The sequence below is a fragment of the Phocoena phocoena genome, chromosome 16 (genome assembly GCF_963924675.1).
Source record: "Phocoena phocoena chromosome 16, mPhoPho1.1, whole genome shotgun sequence".
Classification (NCBI taxonomy): domain Eukaryota; kingdom Metazoa; phylum Chordata; class Mammalia; order Artiodactyla; family Phocoenidae; genus Phocoena; species Phocoena phocoena.
Genome location: NC_089234.1, coordinates 35813735 through 35829711, shown reverse-complemented (window position 1 = coordinate 35829711; position 15977 = coordinate 35813735).

Sequence of the window (15977 nt, the reverse complement as noted above, 5' to 3'; positions counted from 1 at the left end):
ATGGTAAAAAGGAGGTGAGCTGGAAAATGAATAGAATTCTAAAGGTTTCAAAATTTTTAAGACCATATGTAATTACTGAGTGGGTGAAACAAAACTTGTCTCTGGTTCCTGTCTGCCTATTTGCAACCATTGTTTTAAACCAAATATTTACTCTGTTCTCCAAGAGCCTCTTTTGCCCAAACAAGAGAGACCCCTTCTGTTAAAATAGCCACGTGTACTCTACAGCTAATTCCACACTGATATGAATATGTAAAAGGTTAAAATACAAGAATATGCTAAAAAGAAGAATGAGGTTAGAGTCTGTGTTAGCTGAGACCCACTGAGGACTAATTGGAAGAAATAGGCCAGGAAGGAAGCTGACGATTGCAGGAAATAATGGGAAAAGTTCTCTGGCTTGGAGGCAGATGGGAGCCTGATAAGTAATCTGCAAGGATTGATGGCCCATAAGTTTGAAAGTAGCATTGTAGCACTATGACACTATAGCACAAGTCCCAAGGACACAGGCAAAGAGTAGCAATGCTGTGTTTCTGCTGGGCTTTATCTTAGAGGGTTTCTGCCAACTCCTGAGGTTTGGTGTGTGTTTTAAGGGCATGGGGGAGTAAGGTATGGTACATAACTTTGTGAAGATGTGTTGAGTATTTGTCCATGGTAAGAACTTAAGTCATCATCACTTACGGAATTCCAGGTTATAGACACTCTGAAGTCTGCACCAAAATCAGAATATATGTCAAAGTTTTATATAGGTTTAGATCAAAGATCATCAAGAAATAATCCTGGGAGATCCAGTCCCCACGTTCAGATATGCAGCATTTAATAGATGTAATGTATACCAAGGAGAACAAACAGACGTATAGCTGGTCAAGGAACACAACTGCGGCAGCTCACACTTGAGGGGGTCAGCAGAATTCAATTAGAATTCATATGGGGAGGGCAACACGTCCTTTTATTTAAAAACCAAAGTAAGTAAACAAACAAGTACATGGACTTTCGGTTATGAAAGGGAAGGCCCTATGCTTGTCTAGAAAGGAGAAGTTGAGACAAAGAAAGATAAACTTACTTGCACACAAAATATAACAGAAATGGAAGCGTGTGTGAGAAAGACGGAAGAAAGAGGAGAGTGACATGCAGAGAGAGAAAATGCAGAGAGACAAAGATGCAGAGAGACAAAGACTGAGAAATTGCTATAGTGAATGATTTGTATTCAGTAGGGGTGAAATTTTAACTTAGCTTTTTCTGTTGTTCTATGCCACTGCCTTCTGACAAGTTTTGTCAATCATTTTCTTGCCTCTGGATGAAATCTCAAAAACATAAAATAGCTTTTCTTGTCACTCTCACATATAAGTAAATAGTCAATATAAAAGCCCCGTTTAGTCTGGCCTAATATCAAAGCCTATTTTCCTGCGTGAGTCCAATCTACTTCCCTACCATCTGGCATCTTGGGCTGATTGAGGCTTGGAGAGTTGCAGTGGGGGAGGGAAGCTGGACCAACTTCTGCACTTTGCCCTCGTTCTCATTTTCCTTTTTCCCACTAGACAGTCTCTGGTTTTTTCAGGGCTCCAGAGGAGAGAGATGAGGATGAAAAGATTTACTTGACTGGTATGGTTGCCCTTGACATTGGTGACTACTGAGAGAGCAGCCCCTTTCCTCTCTCATTTGTGGTCTCTCACTGGAACTCATGTGGAATCTTCAGAAACCTCAATTACTGTGCACTTCTCACCTGCTGTTCCTTGTCACAGGACATACCACCTCTAGCTGGTTGCTCATGACCCTCCCCACAGCTCTAGCATCCAGTGGTTTACCCCACAGATATCCCCCATCATGGGGTCCCCATACCCACCAGGAGATCCTTCAGGGCAGGATATTTCAAGATGGCCCATTTTCAGCTCCTACATCAATTTACATCTTGTCCACGTCTAGACAAGCAGACCTTCTTGAATGCACTCCTGTGTCTTTGCTCTCCTGCTACAAACAGTTCCCCTTAAGCTCTTTCCTTTATAATATTTAGGTATAAATCAGGTTCCTAGATATCAGCAGACACAGGTCAAGCTCTCCAGGTGGTAATCTAAAGCATCCCTCAGGAGATATGAGGCCAGAGTTAAACACCCCTCTACTCATCTCTTCTATACCTTCCTGCAGTTACCCACAATCTTAGCATGCCCTGGACAGATGATCTGGCAGCAACTGTTCTCAGCCTTTGGAATCCCTTCTAGAACTCCTAGATAGAGGGAAAAGCCACAGTTGATATCCTGTTAGAGAGATAGCATGAACCTGGATATCTCTTCTCTCTCTCTCTACCCATCTCTGTCTCTCTCCCTCTAGATATACATATCTAGGTAGTGGTTAGTTAGCTGAGAAATAAGGAATTGGAGCCCTAGAGTTCAAGGAAGAAAGGTGAAGGTAGAGCAGGAGTTTCTTGCAACAGAACAATGGACAGGTACTACGAGAGAGCACTGATTAATAACGGTGGGGAGGCAAGAAACTTTTAGAAGAGTGACGACTGGTATTTGATTTTTAGTTGTTCGTGGATCTGGGCAGAAATGCCCTCCACTAACCCCAAATCTTCAGGACAATTATAACCATATTAACATAGAATTAGTATGGCACTGCTTTGGATAAAAAAGGAGAGGAATTTTCATTTCCACTTAGAAGACAAGGGATAAGACAGAATCGGAGCAGGCAACGTCCATGGTGAAGTGAAGGTAGGAAGTTCGCAGTGATCCAAAGCAGGAAATTATACATAATTTTAGGCCAGAGTTAGCCTCTCGGGAACCTGCAAAAATATTGCAAGTCTTGGACTTCTCCTGGTTATTTAAGTTGGAAGCTTGAATTATTTCATGTGAATGTCAAACAAATTACCTTCAAAAGGCTGGATAGCTTGGAGGTATTCAGGATACATATGACTAATGTAGTATTCCCTATCTTTTAAACTTTCTAATGTAAATTTGAGGTAAGAATGTCTAATCAAACTCCAAAATCTTTCACAGTTATTGAATAATAGAAATACAGCAATAGAGAAACACTCCAAGGACTTAAATACCTGAAATAACCCAAGCATGAGCTATGCACCTACTAGCACAAATCTTACACATTTCACCAACAGTGGGAGAGTTCTGAGGATTAGACTTGGCAATTGTCCCAGCTCTTTTGAGCCTCTATAATTTTAGTGATTTATTCTATGACCTCTCACTTCCACTGCCTCCAAGTTTCCTAATTCAGATCACATGCTTCCAGTCTCACTTTGAGGATGAGAAAGGGATTATGATCAGACAGAAGTAGAGGACAGGAAAATAATTGCTTTCCCAGGACTCCAGAAGTCTCTAGTGGAGGTCTTGCTATGGGCTAAAGGGCAGTATACAAAGATGAATTTGCTCCTTGTCCTTTGCCATGTGAGGGCCAGCCATGCTTGGCTGAGCTGCAGGGGTTTCTCCCTGTCGGCCAAGGTTTTCTACCTCCTGAGATTCCAGGCCCTTGTAGGTTGGCTCATTAAAACCATAGGAGAATGGCTCACACCGCTCGGGCTAACCCAAGGCTGATCTGTAAACCAGAAAAGCACTTTGCTAATTTACAGTGATTCAGATTGAGCTACCATTTGTTTCGAGTATGCTCTGTGTCAAACACTGAGCTCGAGGCCTTCTTACCCATAATCTCATTTAATCCTCCTGTCAATGGTCAGTAGATGACCCCAGAGGGAAGCAATGTAGAAAAACGAATTAAGTTGAAAGAGTCTCTTGGAAATACAGTATCAAAGCACAGAGAACTAGATGATCTGTGGAATTAATCTTGAAATAGAAGGATGCTCTTGAATCTTTGCTGTTATAAATTCCTGCTTATGAAGCCAGTCTCAGTAAGGAAACCCAGACTCTGCCCCATTGGCAGTGCTGGACCCTCACTGACCAAAGCATTCTCCTACTCTTTTCAGCATTTCATGCTGACACTTTTTGTCTCCCTACAATATCTCATTCCTGCACAATCAGAGTACCTCTGTAGAAGGCATCTAGGCACAGATACACAGATAATAGAGTATCCCCCATGTCTTAAATAGACGCAAACTCTTTCTCGAATCTGACTTATCTCACTTTCCACCATAGCAGACTTGGCAATGTGCCTCCAGAAGAAATCTCTAGAGCCTTTCTACTCCTATGCTGAGAGTGTAGAAGGTCCTCAGTGTTCTCTCTATGGCTCTAGGAATGGCATGAAGGAGCGGCAGGGAGGAGGAACAGAGATAGAAGAGACGCAAACTTTTAAGGTTGTAATCATGTAAAAGAACAGTCTCATGTATAGAAGTCCGGTATTTTAAATTAGTTTATTTAAGCATTTATGCAGTGCCATGCTCTTGGTGCACAGAGATGAATAAGTCACTCTACTCTCAAAGAACTTATTGTCCATTGGGGAACACAAACTCATAAAGAAATAATTTCAATGCAGTGAGCTAAAGGTTAATTGAAGTATAAACATGGTACCACCAGAGAATTGAGATTTGGAAAACTGTGTCTATATGGTCAGGGAAGGGCTCACAGCTAAGGTGACATTTGAGCAGTTTTAAATGGAGAACAGAAATTCATTGGACAGGAAGAAGGGCAGTGGAGGAGAGTGTGAGAGGAATGTTTAGGGGAGGGCATTTCAAGTAGAAGGAACAGAGTCATAAGACAGCACAGGAGCTTTGGGAAATGATACGAGATACTTGGTGTGCCTACAGCAATTTATATGAGTGGAAACGCGGCTGGGAGTTAGGCAGGGTCAAGTCAAAATTGACTCCGATTGTTAAGGTTTGAAGTTTGAATTGCATTCAATGGCTACATAGTAGCCACTATGTATAAAATTTAAGCAACGTAATGTCAAGAACATATTTGTGTTTTTAAAAGACAGATTTAATAGCATTATGATTTGTGGAAGTTATTGTTTGGTAACTCTCAAATAAAATTAATATATGAATGACGATATTTTGTTTTAGGGTAGTATATTATTCTAACCCAGTGTTTCATAATTTTTTATAATATTGTAAATAATTACTTTGCAATGTATTTTTTCCCCTTATTGTAGTCTTTCTTGATACATTAACAACCTAAAATGTAGTATATAGCTCTGGTGTGGTGAGAAGAGGACTGAATCTGGAGTCAGTAAACTTGGCTCTGAGACCTTACTCTTCCTCTATTATTATCATTATCATCATCATTATCATTTATTATTATTTGGCTGCACCAAATAATACACATGACTTGTGGGATTTTAGTTCCCCAACCAGGGATCAAACCCGGGCCCTTGGAAGTGACAGCACAGAGTCCTAACCACTGGACCGCTAGGGAATTCCCTCTTCTTCTTTCTAGCTGTGTAACCTCACACACTTAACTGCTCTGAGACTCAATTTCCTCATTAGTGAAATGAAGATATCGATACCCACCTTCTGGTTTGTTGCAAGGATTCAATTACAAACAAGTAACATAGCCCTTGGACCTAAAATGTCCCCCAGGACTCATCCCTAGGGTTTCCAATTCATGAAATCTAGGATGCATTTAGATAATATTTAACAGACACTGCTGATCCTAAACTGGCAAACTTAACATTTCTGCCTTTCTTTTCTGGATGGGAGCATTGAGGCTCAGAGAATGGAAACTAGTGATAGAGCTAAAACTAAAGTCTGGACCTTAAATTTTCACTTTTATAATTCAGAAATGGTCCTCTGGGATGGCTTCATCAACAGCAAGCCAAAACCTCATTCAAAATTAAAACTTATATGAAAGTAAATTAATACATATGGAAAGAGATTCTATTCCTTGATCCAAGTGTGACTGGTTTGCTATTTAAGTAAGAGAAACTCTGATGGTTAGAAGATAACATGTATTCTAACTTCTTCCCCTCTGAATGAAAAAATTAGATCTCTTCCTTACTCACCACAAACTATACTGTAAGCTGATAACCAGTTCTGGTGTCATCCACTGATCAAAGATTCATTTACTGGAAATTAAAGAAAAATCTTGATTGAATAATAATCTCACTAAAGAGAAATAGATGCATTCCTGTCTTAACCCATATGTACTAAAAAGAAAAGTGTACTTTTTGATTGAGTTTTCAGTAGCAAGACTCTAGATAAATCTGTCAAATATAAGTAGAAAAAAAGAAAACCTTTTTGAACAAGTGAACAGAACCTCATTTATCAAAAAGACTTTGTGTTTCTTAATTGATTAGAATTCCAAGATTAAACTGAATAGAATAAGTGAGTCTAAATAAAACCATTCAGGTGGAAAGGGGAAATTTCTTTGATAGAACTATAAGAAAAATTCAAAGTAAGAAGTCCCATTTCAGAGAAAATGGTAGGTTAGATTATCAAACTGATCCCTTTGCTGAAGAAAACCTAAAAATACTGGGTAAAATGTACTTTTTTAAAACTCAAGAGTACAGGGCTTCCCTGGTGGCAGTGGTTGAGAGTCCGCCTGCCGATGCAGGGGACACGGGTTCGTGCCCCAGTCCGGGAAGATCCCACATGCCGCGGAGCGGCTGGGCCCGTGAGCCATGGCCACTGGGCCTGCTTGTCCGGAGCGTGTGCTCCACAACGGGAGAGGCCACAACAGTGAGAGGCCCGTGTACTGCAAACAAAACAAAACAAAACAAAAAAAACAAAGAAAACTCAAGAGTTCAGAACAGTTGAGAAGATAGATTAGCAGTTCAAATACTAAGGAAAAGCATGAAATCCTAATTGTAAGTGGAGCACTCAAGCTGCTTTTGTTCCTACAGCATTGACCAAATTTGGCTAAATTAAACTCCAGATTCAACAATGTTATACAGTAAAAAAAGAAAAGTCAAACCTAGAGCTTTCCCATAGTAGGAGACCCACTTAATATTAAGATGGAACCTCAGAGAAGTAACATCTCAGGTAAAGATGAACCACAATATATATGTGCCCTATTCGTGAAAAGACACTCAACATCACGAATTATTAGAGAAATGTCAATCAAAACTACTATGAGGTATCACCTCACACCAGTCAGAATGGCCATCGTGAAAAACTCTACAAATAACAAATGCTAGAGAGGGTGTGGAGAAAAGGAAAACCTCCTGTATTGTTGATGGGAATGTAAATTAGGGCAGCCACTATGGAAAACAGTATGGAGGGGTCCCAAAAATCTAAAAATAAGAGTTGCCATCTGATCCAGCAATTCTACTCCTGGACATATATCTGGACAAAACTATAATTCAAAAAGATGCATGCACCCTTATGTTCACAGCAGCATTATTCACACTAGCCAAGACATGGAAACAACCTAAATGTCCATCAACAGATGAATGGATAAAGAAGATGTGGTATATTATACATACAATGGAATACTACTTAGCCATAAAAAGAATGAAATAATGCCTTTTGCAGCAACATGGATGGACCTAGCAATTACCACACTAAGTGAAGTCAAAAAGCAAAAGACAAATACCATCTGTTATCACTTATATGTAGAATCTAAATTATGACACAACTGAACTTATATATGAAACAGACACAGACATAGAGAACAGACTTATGGTTTTCAAGGGGGAGGGGGCAGGGGAGGGATGGATTGGGAGTTTGGGTTTAGCAGGTGCAAACTATTATTTATGGAATGGATAAACAACAAGGTCCTACGGTATAGCACAGGGAACTATATTCAATTTCCTGTGACAAACTATAATGGAAAAGAATATGAAAAAGAACGTATATATATGTATAACCGAATCACTTTGCTGTACAGCAGAAATTAACACAACATTGTAAATCAAATATACTTCAGTAAAATAAATTTAAGAAAATATGTGCCCTATTTCCTCCCACCCATTCCCAGAGGGAATTGCAAAGAAAGTTGTGCTGCAGAGAAGGGGAAAAACCCTAATCAAAACCAAAAATAAGCAAAAACACTAGAAAAGAAAAAAAAACATAAGCCTCTTGTTAGAGACAGTTATTTCCTGAAGATTGAAATGAATGTCATCTCAGTTTCCTTATCTCTGTGATTTGGAATCTATGGCCTTTCCCATTATAGAGGTTGGCACATTCCAGACATTCCGTATCAGCAGATTCACATCTATAAATCATAAAACTTTGTCATAAAGAAAAATCCCTCAAAAAGTGATCCCAGAGCAGAAATGTCCCCAGAGACCTGCCAGAAGTGAAAACAAATCCTCTCTGGAAGAAGGAGTCTTTGTACTAAGCCTCTGAGTATTATTACAAATAGATATTTTCAAGGACAAAAAAGTAAATGGAGGAATGGATTACAAATGACCATGAGGAAACCTTCTGGGGTCATAGAAATATTGATCTCCTGATTGCAGTGATGATTTTACGGGTGTGTCCATGTGTCAAAATTCATCAATTGTGCACTTTAATCTATGAAGTTTATTATATGTCAATTATAACTCAAGAAAGATTAAAAAGCAACAGCAGCAAAAAAAGACAAAAACAGGTATAGAAGATAAAGGGGTTGCAGCAGAGGACAAGTGATGGAATTATTTGGTCACACTAAGTTACCCATTACTGGAAAGCTTTTTTAAAAAAGTATGAATGAAAATCGTCCAGGCATTTCAGAGACAGTTATTTTCTAAAGATTGAACTGAATGTCATCTCAGGTCCTTTATCTCTGTGATTTGGAATCTATGGCCTTTATCATAGAGGTCGACACATTCCAGACATTCCGTATCCCAGATAAGAGATTTCACATGAATATTTTTTAAAATACCAGCTACTTTATGATTCTGCTATACCTCCTGCTTACATAATTCTTCATGACTTTTCCAGTTCTCTTTTAAAGTAATGACAATGGTTTAATTGCCCTAGACATCCAAAGTTAATTATTTTGGTAACTTTAGCTCTTCTTGTTTAAAAAAATACTGCTCTTATAAAATGGGAAAAAATGTGATGCTTGTGAATTCAATGGATCAATAAACTTGAAAGGCCATGTGTATACCAAGTGCAGTGCATTTATTTGTTTTCTCTTTTTAATATGAAGAATGTTTTACTTCAGAAAAGGTTCCTGTGAAATACTGCTTCTTTTGAGTTTGCACATCTGGTTAAGACAATGCTTGTAATTCAGTGTATAAAACATTAAATTCAGTAGTTACAATTTATTAAATGATGTTCATTTTTTCCTGTAGTCAGTATTTTAAAAGTAGTTTTAACATTTGTTTAAATTTGTAGTACTGTAATGTAGTCGTGATGTGTTAACCCTGTAAGTGTTAAAAAGAAATCATATTGCAGTGTTCTTAAAACACATATATATCCACAGATTATACAGTTCATGCCTCTTCACAATAGCAGGAAAATTATAAATAAATGTACCATAAATTTGAATGCAAAAATGCAATCCCATGTCTTAGTCTCTCTTTTATCATATTTTGGAACTTTTTTTTTGAACACTTTCATAAAAACATTTATTTCACTCTTTTATACAAATATCCACAGGTATTTTCTAATCATGAAATAATTTTACAATGCTAGTTAGTATAAAAATGTATCAGGGCTTCCCTGGTGGCACAGTGGTTGAGAATCTGCTTGCTAATGCAGGGGACACGGGTTCAAGCCCTGGTCTGGGAGGATCCCACATGCTGGGAGCAACTAGGCTCATGAACCACAACTACTGAGCCTGTGCGTCTGCAGCCTGTGCTCTGCAACAAGAGAGGCCGCGATAGTGAGAGGCCCGCGCACAGTGATGAAGAGTGGCCCCTGCTTGCCACAACTAGAGAAAGCCCTCACACAGAAACAAAGACCCAACACAGCAAAAATTAATTAATTAATAAAACAAAGGACTAGTCTTTGTCAAAGAATGATTGAAGTTAAAAAAAATGAATCAAATGCAAACAGACCAGTGACTTGACTTGAGATGACATTTTTAACAACTATAAATTTAAACACCACTACATTCTTGTTTCTTATGTTGTTGAACCACACTTGCACCCGCAGCCCCCCTTCTTAGGACATTCGTTTTTATAACAAAGGTCTGTAAACACTTTCAAAATATCAGCTTCTCAGCAACCTATAAAGCCAGTGCACTAGGTTGCAAGTTACCTAAGCAAGAAACTGAGATTTTAAACACTGTTATGACCCGTTGTAGAGAAATTTTTGTAAACAAAATATCATTTATAAGACTATTTTTGTTTTGAAAAGCAAAACATTTGTTTGTTTAAAAACTTTATTCAGTTTATTTATTTAAAACTAAATGTCTTTGAAAACTTTCCACTGTCTTCCATGCCTCTTAACCTCTTTTCCATATTCTCCATGTTTTTGTCTCTGTTACACGTCCAGTATTTTCTTCTCACCTATTTTCTCAGTTTACTAATTCTTTCTCAGATTTTGTCTAATATACTGCTACACCTACTCTTTGAGTTTTAATTTTGGTTAATGTAATTTTAATTTATAGAATTTCTCACTGGATATTTAAAATCAATTAGGTCATTTTTTATTGTTTCTTTTACCCTTTGGTACTGCTTTACATCAAAATTCAAGTTGGTAAATTTCCTCCAGGCAAGAGCAGCTTTGGATCAGTCTATCTTTCTGAATTTTCACTGTTCATTCAATTTTAATCAAGTAATTATTTGTTATTTCATCAGCTTTTTCATGATTTTGATTACACTTTCAAAAAATATTTTCTCCAGCAATTTTTCTTTATAATTGTGTGTGGTATATACATGAACAGCAGTGAAGGGGAGGGGACTAAGCTGAAAACCTGGTCCAGCACTATAGGAAATTGAAGTCGGAAAACTGAACAAATTTAAAAATACGAAACACACTCAATTTATATTAGTTGGATTATTTGGGGTATAGATCAAATCACCTGTGTGATTTATCTGATCTGTCATGAAACTCTTGAAAATACTAAATATCTAGAATAACCATTTTCAATCCATTTTTTGTCAAACCTGCAACATTTGACCATTTTCAGACTGAGAGTAAACTGTGCAAAACAAACATCCAAGCAAATTAATTATCTTTTTAAGGTCTATAAATCCTGTCCCCATAGCGACACAAGTACTTCTCAAGATTTCTTCCTTCACACTTCATATTTTGCCCAGTCATGAATTTTCAAACAATATCTTAGGCATTTATTTTGCAATTAAATCAATTACTTTATTGTTAACCCAACTTTCACTTCTGTCCTTTCAGAGAATTCTTAAAGCATACTGATGAAAAGTAAAATGTTGTTACAGACTAGTTATTTACAAGAAAATAAAATAGACTGCTTCTGAAATGTTGACAATATAATGCATAAATAAGCATGTTTCTAAATTTAATTGTTAGCTTTTGTAAAATGATGGCAAATCTTTACTTGTAGTAAAAAAAAAAGTGTGATTTTTAATTTATTTTTCTTGTGTCAAACTAAAGACTTGAACTTGAAACTAAATCAATTCCACCTCTCTAACAGTCACATTATATAACAAATATTGACAACGACTAGAATTGAATATTTCAAAAATGCTCACATACACCTATAAATACAGGGGTGGTTGGTTATAGCTAGATCCGTGAGTCCTATCACCTCACACCACAATAAATTTCTTGTTTTCCCTTCTTACTAGTCTTTAGTATCCTCTCTCTTTAACCCATGGCTTAAAAAATAACAAAGAGGATGACTCAAATCTTCAAATAATTCTTTCTTATTCCCTTGTAGCTATACATTTTAATTTACCCCAGAGTTCTCAAATGGGCCTAAGAAAGCTCAAAGTGTTATTAAGATTTTTTATATATAATCTCCCCCCCTATAGAACTCCAAACATACTTTTCACAACTGAGAGACATAGAGCTTCCCAGAAGAGTCTGAAAAAAGATCTAGAACTCACCAATATCCACATTGTCAAAAGCTGGACAGATCTGGATTCAAATCCTAATTAACTGTGAAACTTTGGGCAAGTTACTGAAACCCTATGTATCAGGGTTTGGTCAAGAAAGCAGAAATTGCTTAAGGCATTTCAAATAGAAAGAGATGTCATATAGAGATTAGAGAGTTACCAAACCATTGTGATGACCAGTGAAGCAAGGGTCAGGGAAGTCATTGCTAGTGTTCAAAAATTCAGGAAGACTAAGAATCACAGGAAACTGCCACTGCTAATTCACAGGCTGACACAAGGAAGGCACTCATCAAACCTCAGATCTGTCATGTCTGCAGCCTATGGGCTTGAGCCTCAGCATCAGCAGCAAGAGTCGCTTCTTCTATTCTTATAAGCACCCATGTTGGCAGGATGTAACATGCTACCTTGGTGTTAGGAATTCTGGAGAATACAGTACCAGGCTTTCAGCCTCTGCAACACAGGGAAGAGAAGAGCGGGGAGAAACATTGCCAAATGGCCAAGAGAAAATCTAGCACATTCCATACATCTCACTGTCTCCAAATGTAAAAATACTGTCGAAACAAATCAAAATAGACGGACCACCTGTTCCAATATTCTTTTCTACATCAAATCTCCTAAAGCGAGAGAAAAGAAGCATATATGTAAATATACACATTTATTCAGATATAGCTACAGATGATATAGACATGGATAAAGCATAATGGGACAGGAACACAAATTGTGAAGAATCCTTGAAAGATAGAAAGCGTATGGGATCAAATTGGTAACAGCTGTGACAAACATAGCTCAAACAAATTCAGGGCACTATCGCTGTAAAAACTAAAAACAATCTAAATTGGATTAAAGAAAAAAGCAGGAAAATGTTCCAGAAAATCATTAATCAATTAAAAAACTGAATTTAGGAAAATAAGACCAAGTCCTTTCACACTGGCAATGTGTGATAGGCCCAAGTTTTATTCATTTTTATTAGTGGTATAATGTTGGTTTTTCATTACCACTTTTGAAATGATGTTTGTGTGATTTAATTAATCTTGATATAAATATTGTTGCATTGCTATCCAAGTTCTTTAATTCAGCATCTAGTAATAGAATGCTTAAAAATAACTTTCCTGATTTTCTTTAAAATACACTGTTTTAAATAAAAATTAAAAAATACACTGTTTTGCCTTTAATGATGATTATACCATTAAACAAAAATATCTTTTACCTGTTATAAAGCTTTAAGAGCTATTTCAGGGGGGAAATTTTAACAATTCAACTGAAAGGGGCCATATATATATATATATATATATATATTGTGTTGTGTCTCTTCTAAGTGGGCCTTTCTTTTTAAAATTTGGTAACCAGGCCATAAGCCCATTCTCACCGTTTTTCAAACTCTTTCCTTTTTATTAATGAGAAACTGAAGACCAGTGTCTGTTTTTAACATGTGAATAGGCAGTTGACCTCATCTCACCATCAAAATATTTTTCTTAAATATTTGTTGAGTGTTTTCAAAATGCCAGGCTACATTGAGATTTTTAAAAACAAAATCTTATTTAATCCACCAAATAATAAAGTGGACACTGTTATTATATCACTTTCACAGATAGGAAAACTGAGATTAGAAAACATTGTTATGTAATATCACATTGTTAAAAGTGACCAAGTTAGGATTTGACCATTATCAAGTTTTCAAAGCTCACGTACTTATTCACTGTGCCAGTGTTTCTTAAACTGGGCATCTGCAATGGTCTGAATGTTTGTGTCCCTCCAAAATTCATATGTTGACATTCTAACTCCCAAAGGTGATGGAATTAGTAGGTGCTGCCTTGGGGAGATGGTTTAAGTCTTGAAGGTGGAACCCTCGTGAATGGAATTAGTGCCTTACAAAAGAGGCTCCAGAGAGCTTCCTACCCCTTCAACCATACAAGGTTACAATGAGAAGCCTGAAACCTGGACCATACTGGCACCCTGAAATCAGACTCCCAGCTTCCAGAACTGTGAGAAATAAATTAATACTGTTTATAAGCCACCCACTCTGCAATATTTTGTTATAGCAGCCTGAAAGGGCTACAGCAGCATCCATGTTCTTCTGGGGTCAACTGTCTTTTTCTCAAGGGTCTGCAAGTCTAGGCATATTTTTTTCTTTCATTTTGATGAAAGCACAACCTGTGAATTAGCTGGATGAGCACCTTCCATTTGACTACTGACAGACGATTACAGGGCCCATATTTGCCTTAGTATTTTCAACTAAGTGCACACCAAGTGAAGGTCCAATGAAGCTGGAACTTGCTGGTGGATGAAGAGCTTCCAACGGTTTGCAGAGAAAACCTGGACGTGCCGAGTCATCTCAAGACAAACGTTGGTAGAGGCACATGCCATTTGTGAAGAAGCCGCATAGTAGATAAGTCTCATGAAAGTTACCTTAAACCTCTACAAATCTAGAATTCTGATGGATTGCCAGGTCACTCAGTGTTCATGCAGGAAACAGATGGCACAATCAAGGGGATAATGGAGGAGACTTCAATGAAGAGACTATTTACAAAGGTGTGGACAAGGTTAAGGGAAATTCATAAGAGATGGAGTAATGCTTCAGGGTAAGTAATGATAAACCTGGAGGGGTTGGGGAAGGAGCTGGAGGGAAGTGCTGTCACCTTTAACAGTGGGATATAACCAGGGCTTGGGGACCTAGCCAAGAAGGTGTTAGAAGAATTAATACCCTGTCCTCACTCTTACCTCTATGTATTACCAATCTCCCGCTGGTATCTCTATGTAAACAGTACGAATTCTCCTTCTGGTAGTCTCCAACCCCTGACCTAACCAGAAGTCAAAGGACAAATAGCCCTTGATGCAGTTCATACAGGTCAGCCTCCCTGGGCACAAATCACTTCAGAGTGAAGCTGGGGGGCAAATGAGATATCCAGCCTTGTTATATTATCCAATGATGTATTGCTTTGTCCTGATAATAACATTTAAATTGATGTTTTATTTTCTGGAAAGTATAAATATTTATTAATACTCATAATGTTGAGTGAGAACAAGATTCTAGGGACACATCTTTCTTTCCCCAGTTGAAAGGAGGTAAGATTAAATAAGTAACTTGGTAGAGCCATTTTAATAAAGAGTTTGAGATTTTATGTCTCACTTAAGTTAACAAATATTCTCGTTCACTGTCATTTCATGTTTTTGAGTTGAAAATTAAGGTGTTGAATTAAAGTTAGGAAATAGGCAAGCAAATAAAAGTGCATCTTCCTGGTTGTTTGTTTCTTATTTTAAAGGCTGAAAATTGCTATTGGATGACAAAAGATTTCAGATGACTTCATTTGGTTCGAATGATTACAACTTAACGAAAAGAAAAGCTCTCATTTCTTTTTCAAAAATTAAGTTGTCCAAACACCATATAAGGAAAGTCATACCTAAAAATAATTCTTGAGTAAAAGACCTAATGGCTTTGCTAAATACAAAATTTGTTATGAGCTAAAAAAAAGTGACACAGTTGATAGGAAATTCAATGCAATCTTAGGCCAAAGGAAGATTAAGGAACTTCAGATCAAGGGAATTAATAATTCCATGGGGGTATGTATGGATTAAATACCACCTGGAAACACAGGAGACTGAAAAAGAGAATGGATCTCAAGGATGTTGGAAGATTCTTACAAAGAAGATATGGTTGGATTGAATGATCCCTGAGGTTCTTTGATTTTAAAAAAAAAAAGCATATTGAAACTGATAACCTGATGAAAATGGCTGGCATGGGGTGAGGAAGAAATTAAGGAATTTTAGATTTAAAAGAGGAAAGATAGAACACTAACCGTGAGCGTATCTGATGGGGCATATCAAGAAAGAAATGGGGAACAGGTGAAAAGGCCACAGAGAGAACAAGAAAGCATACATACCCTAAAGAACAAGGGAAAGTATTGAGAGGAAGATGTATATTGTACTTTTTGGAGGTTATTTTTCTGAAGATGGACTCAAAACAATTACTTATAAAATTCACTTATCTTTTATACTTTCTGATAGCAGATAAACTCCATAGAGAATGTGACGCTTTTCCTACATTTTTTATACCAGTATACTTGAAATAGCATTCGGAAGCAGAAAGAAAGCAGGAATAAACTCTTTTGTCAATGTCTCAGAAATATTGCATGATTGTACATGAAAATTGTCAAAGACTTAACTGTGGCAGTTAGAAAGTATGA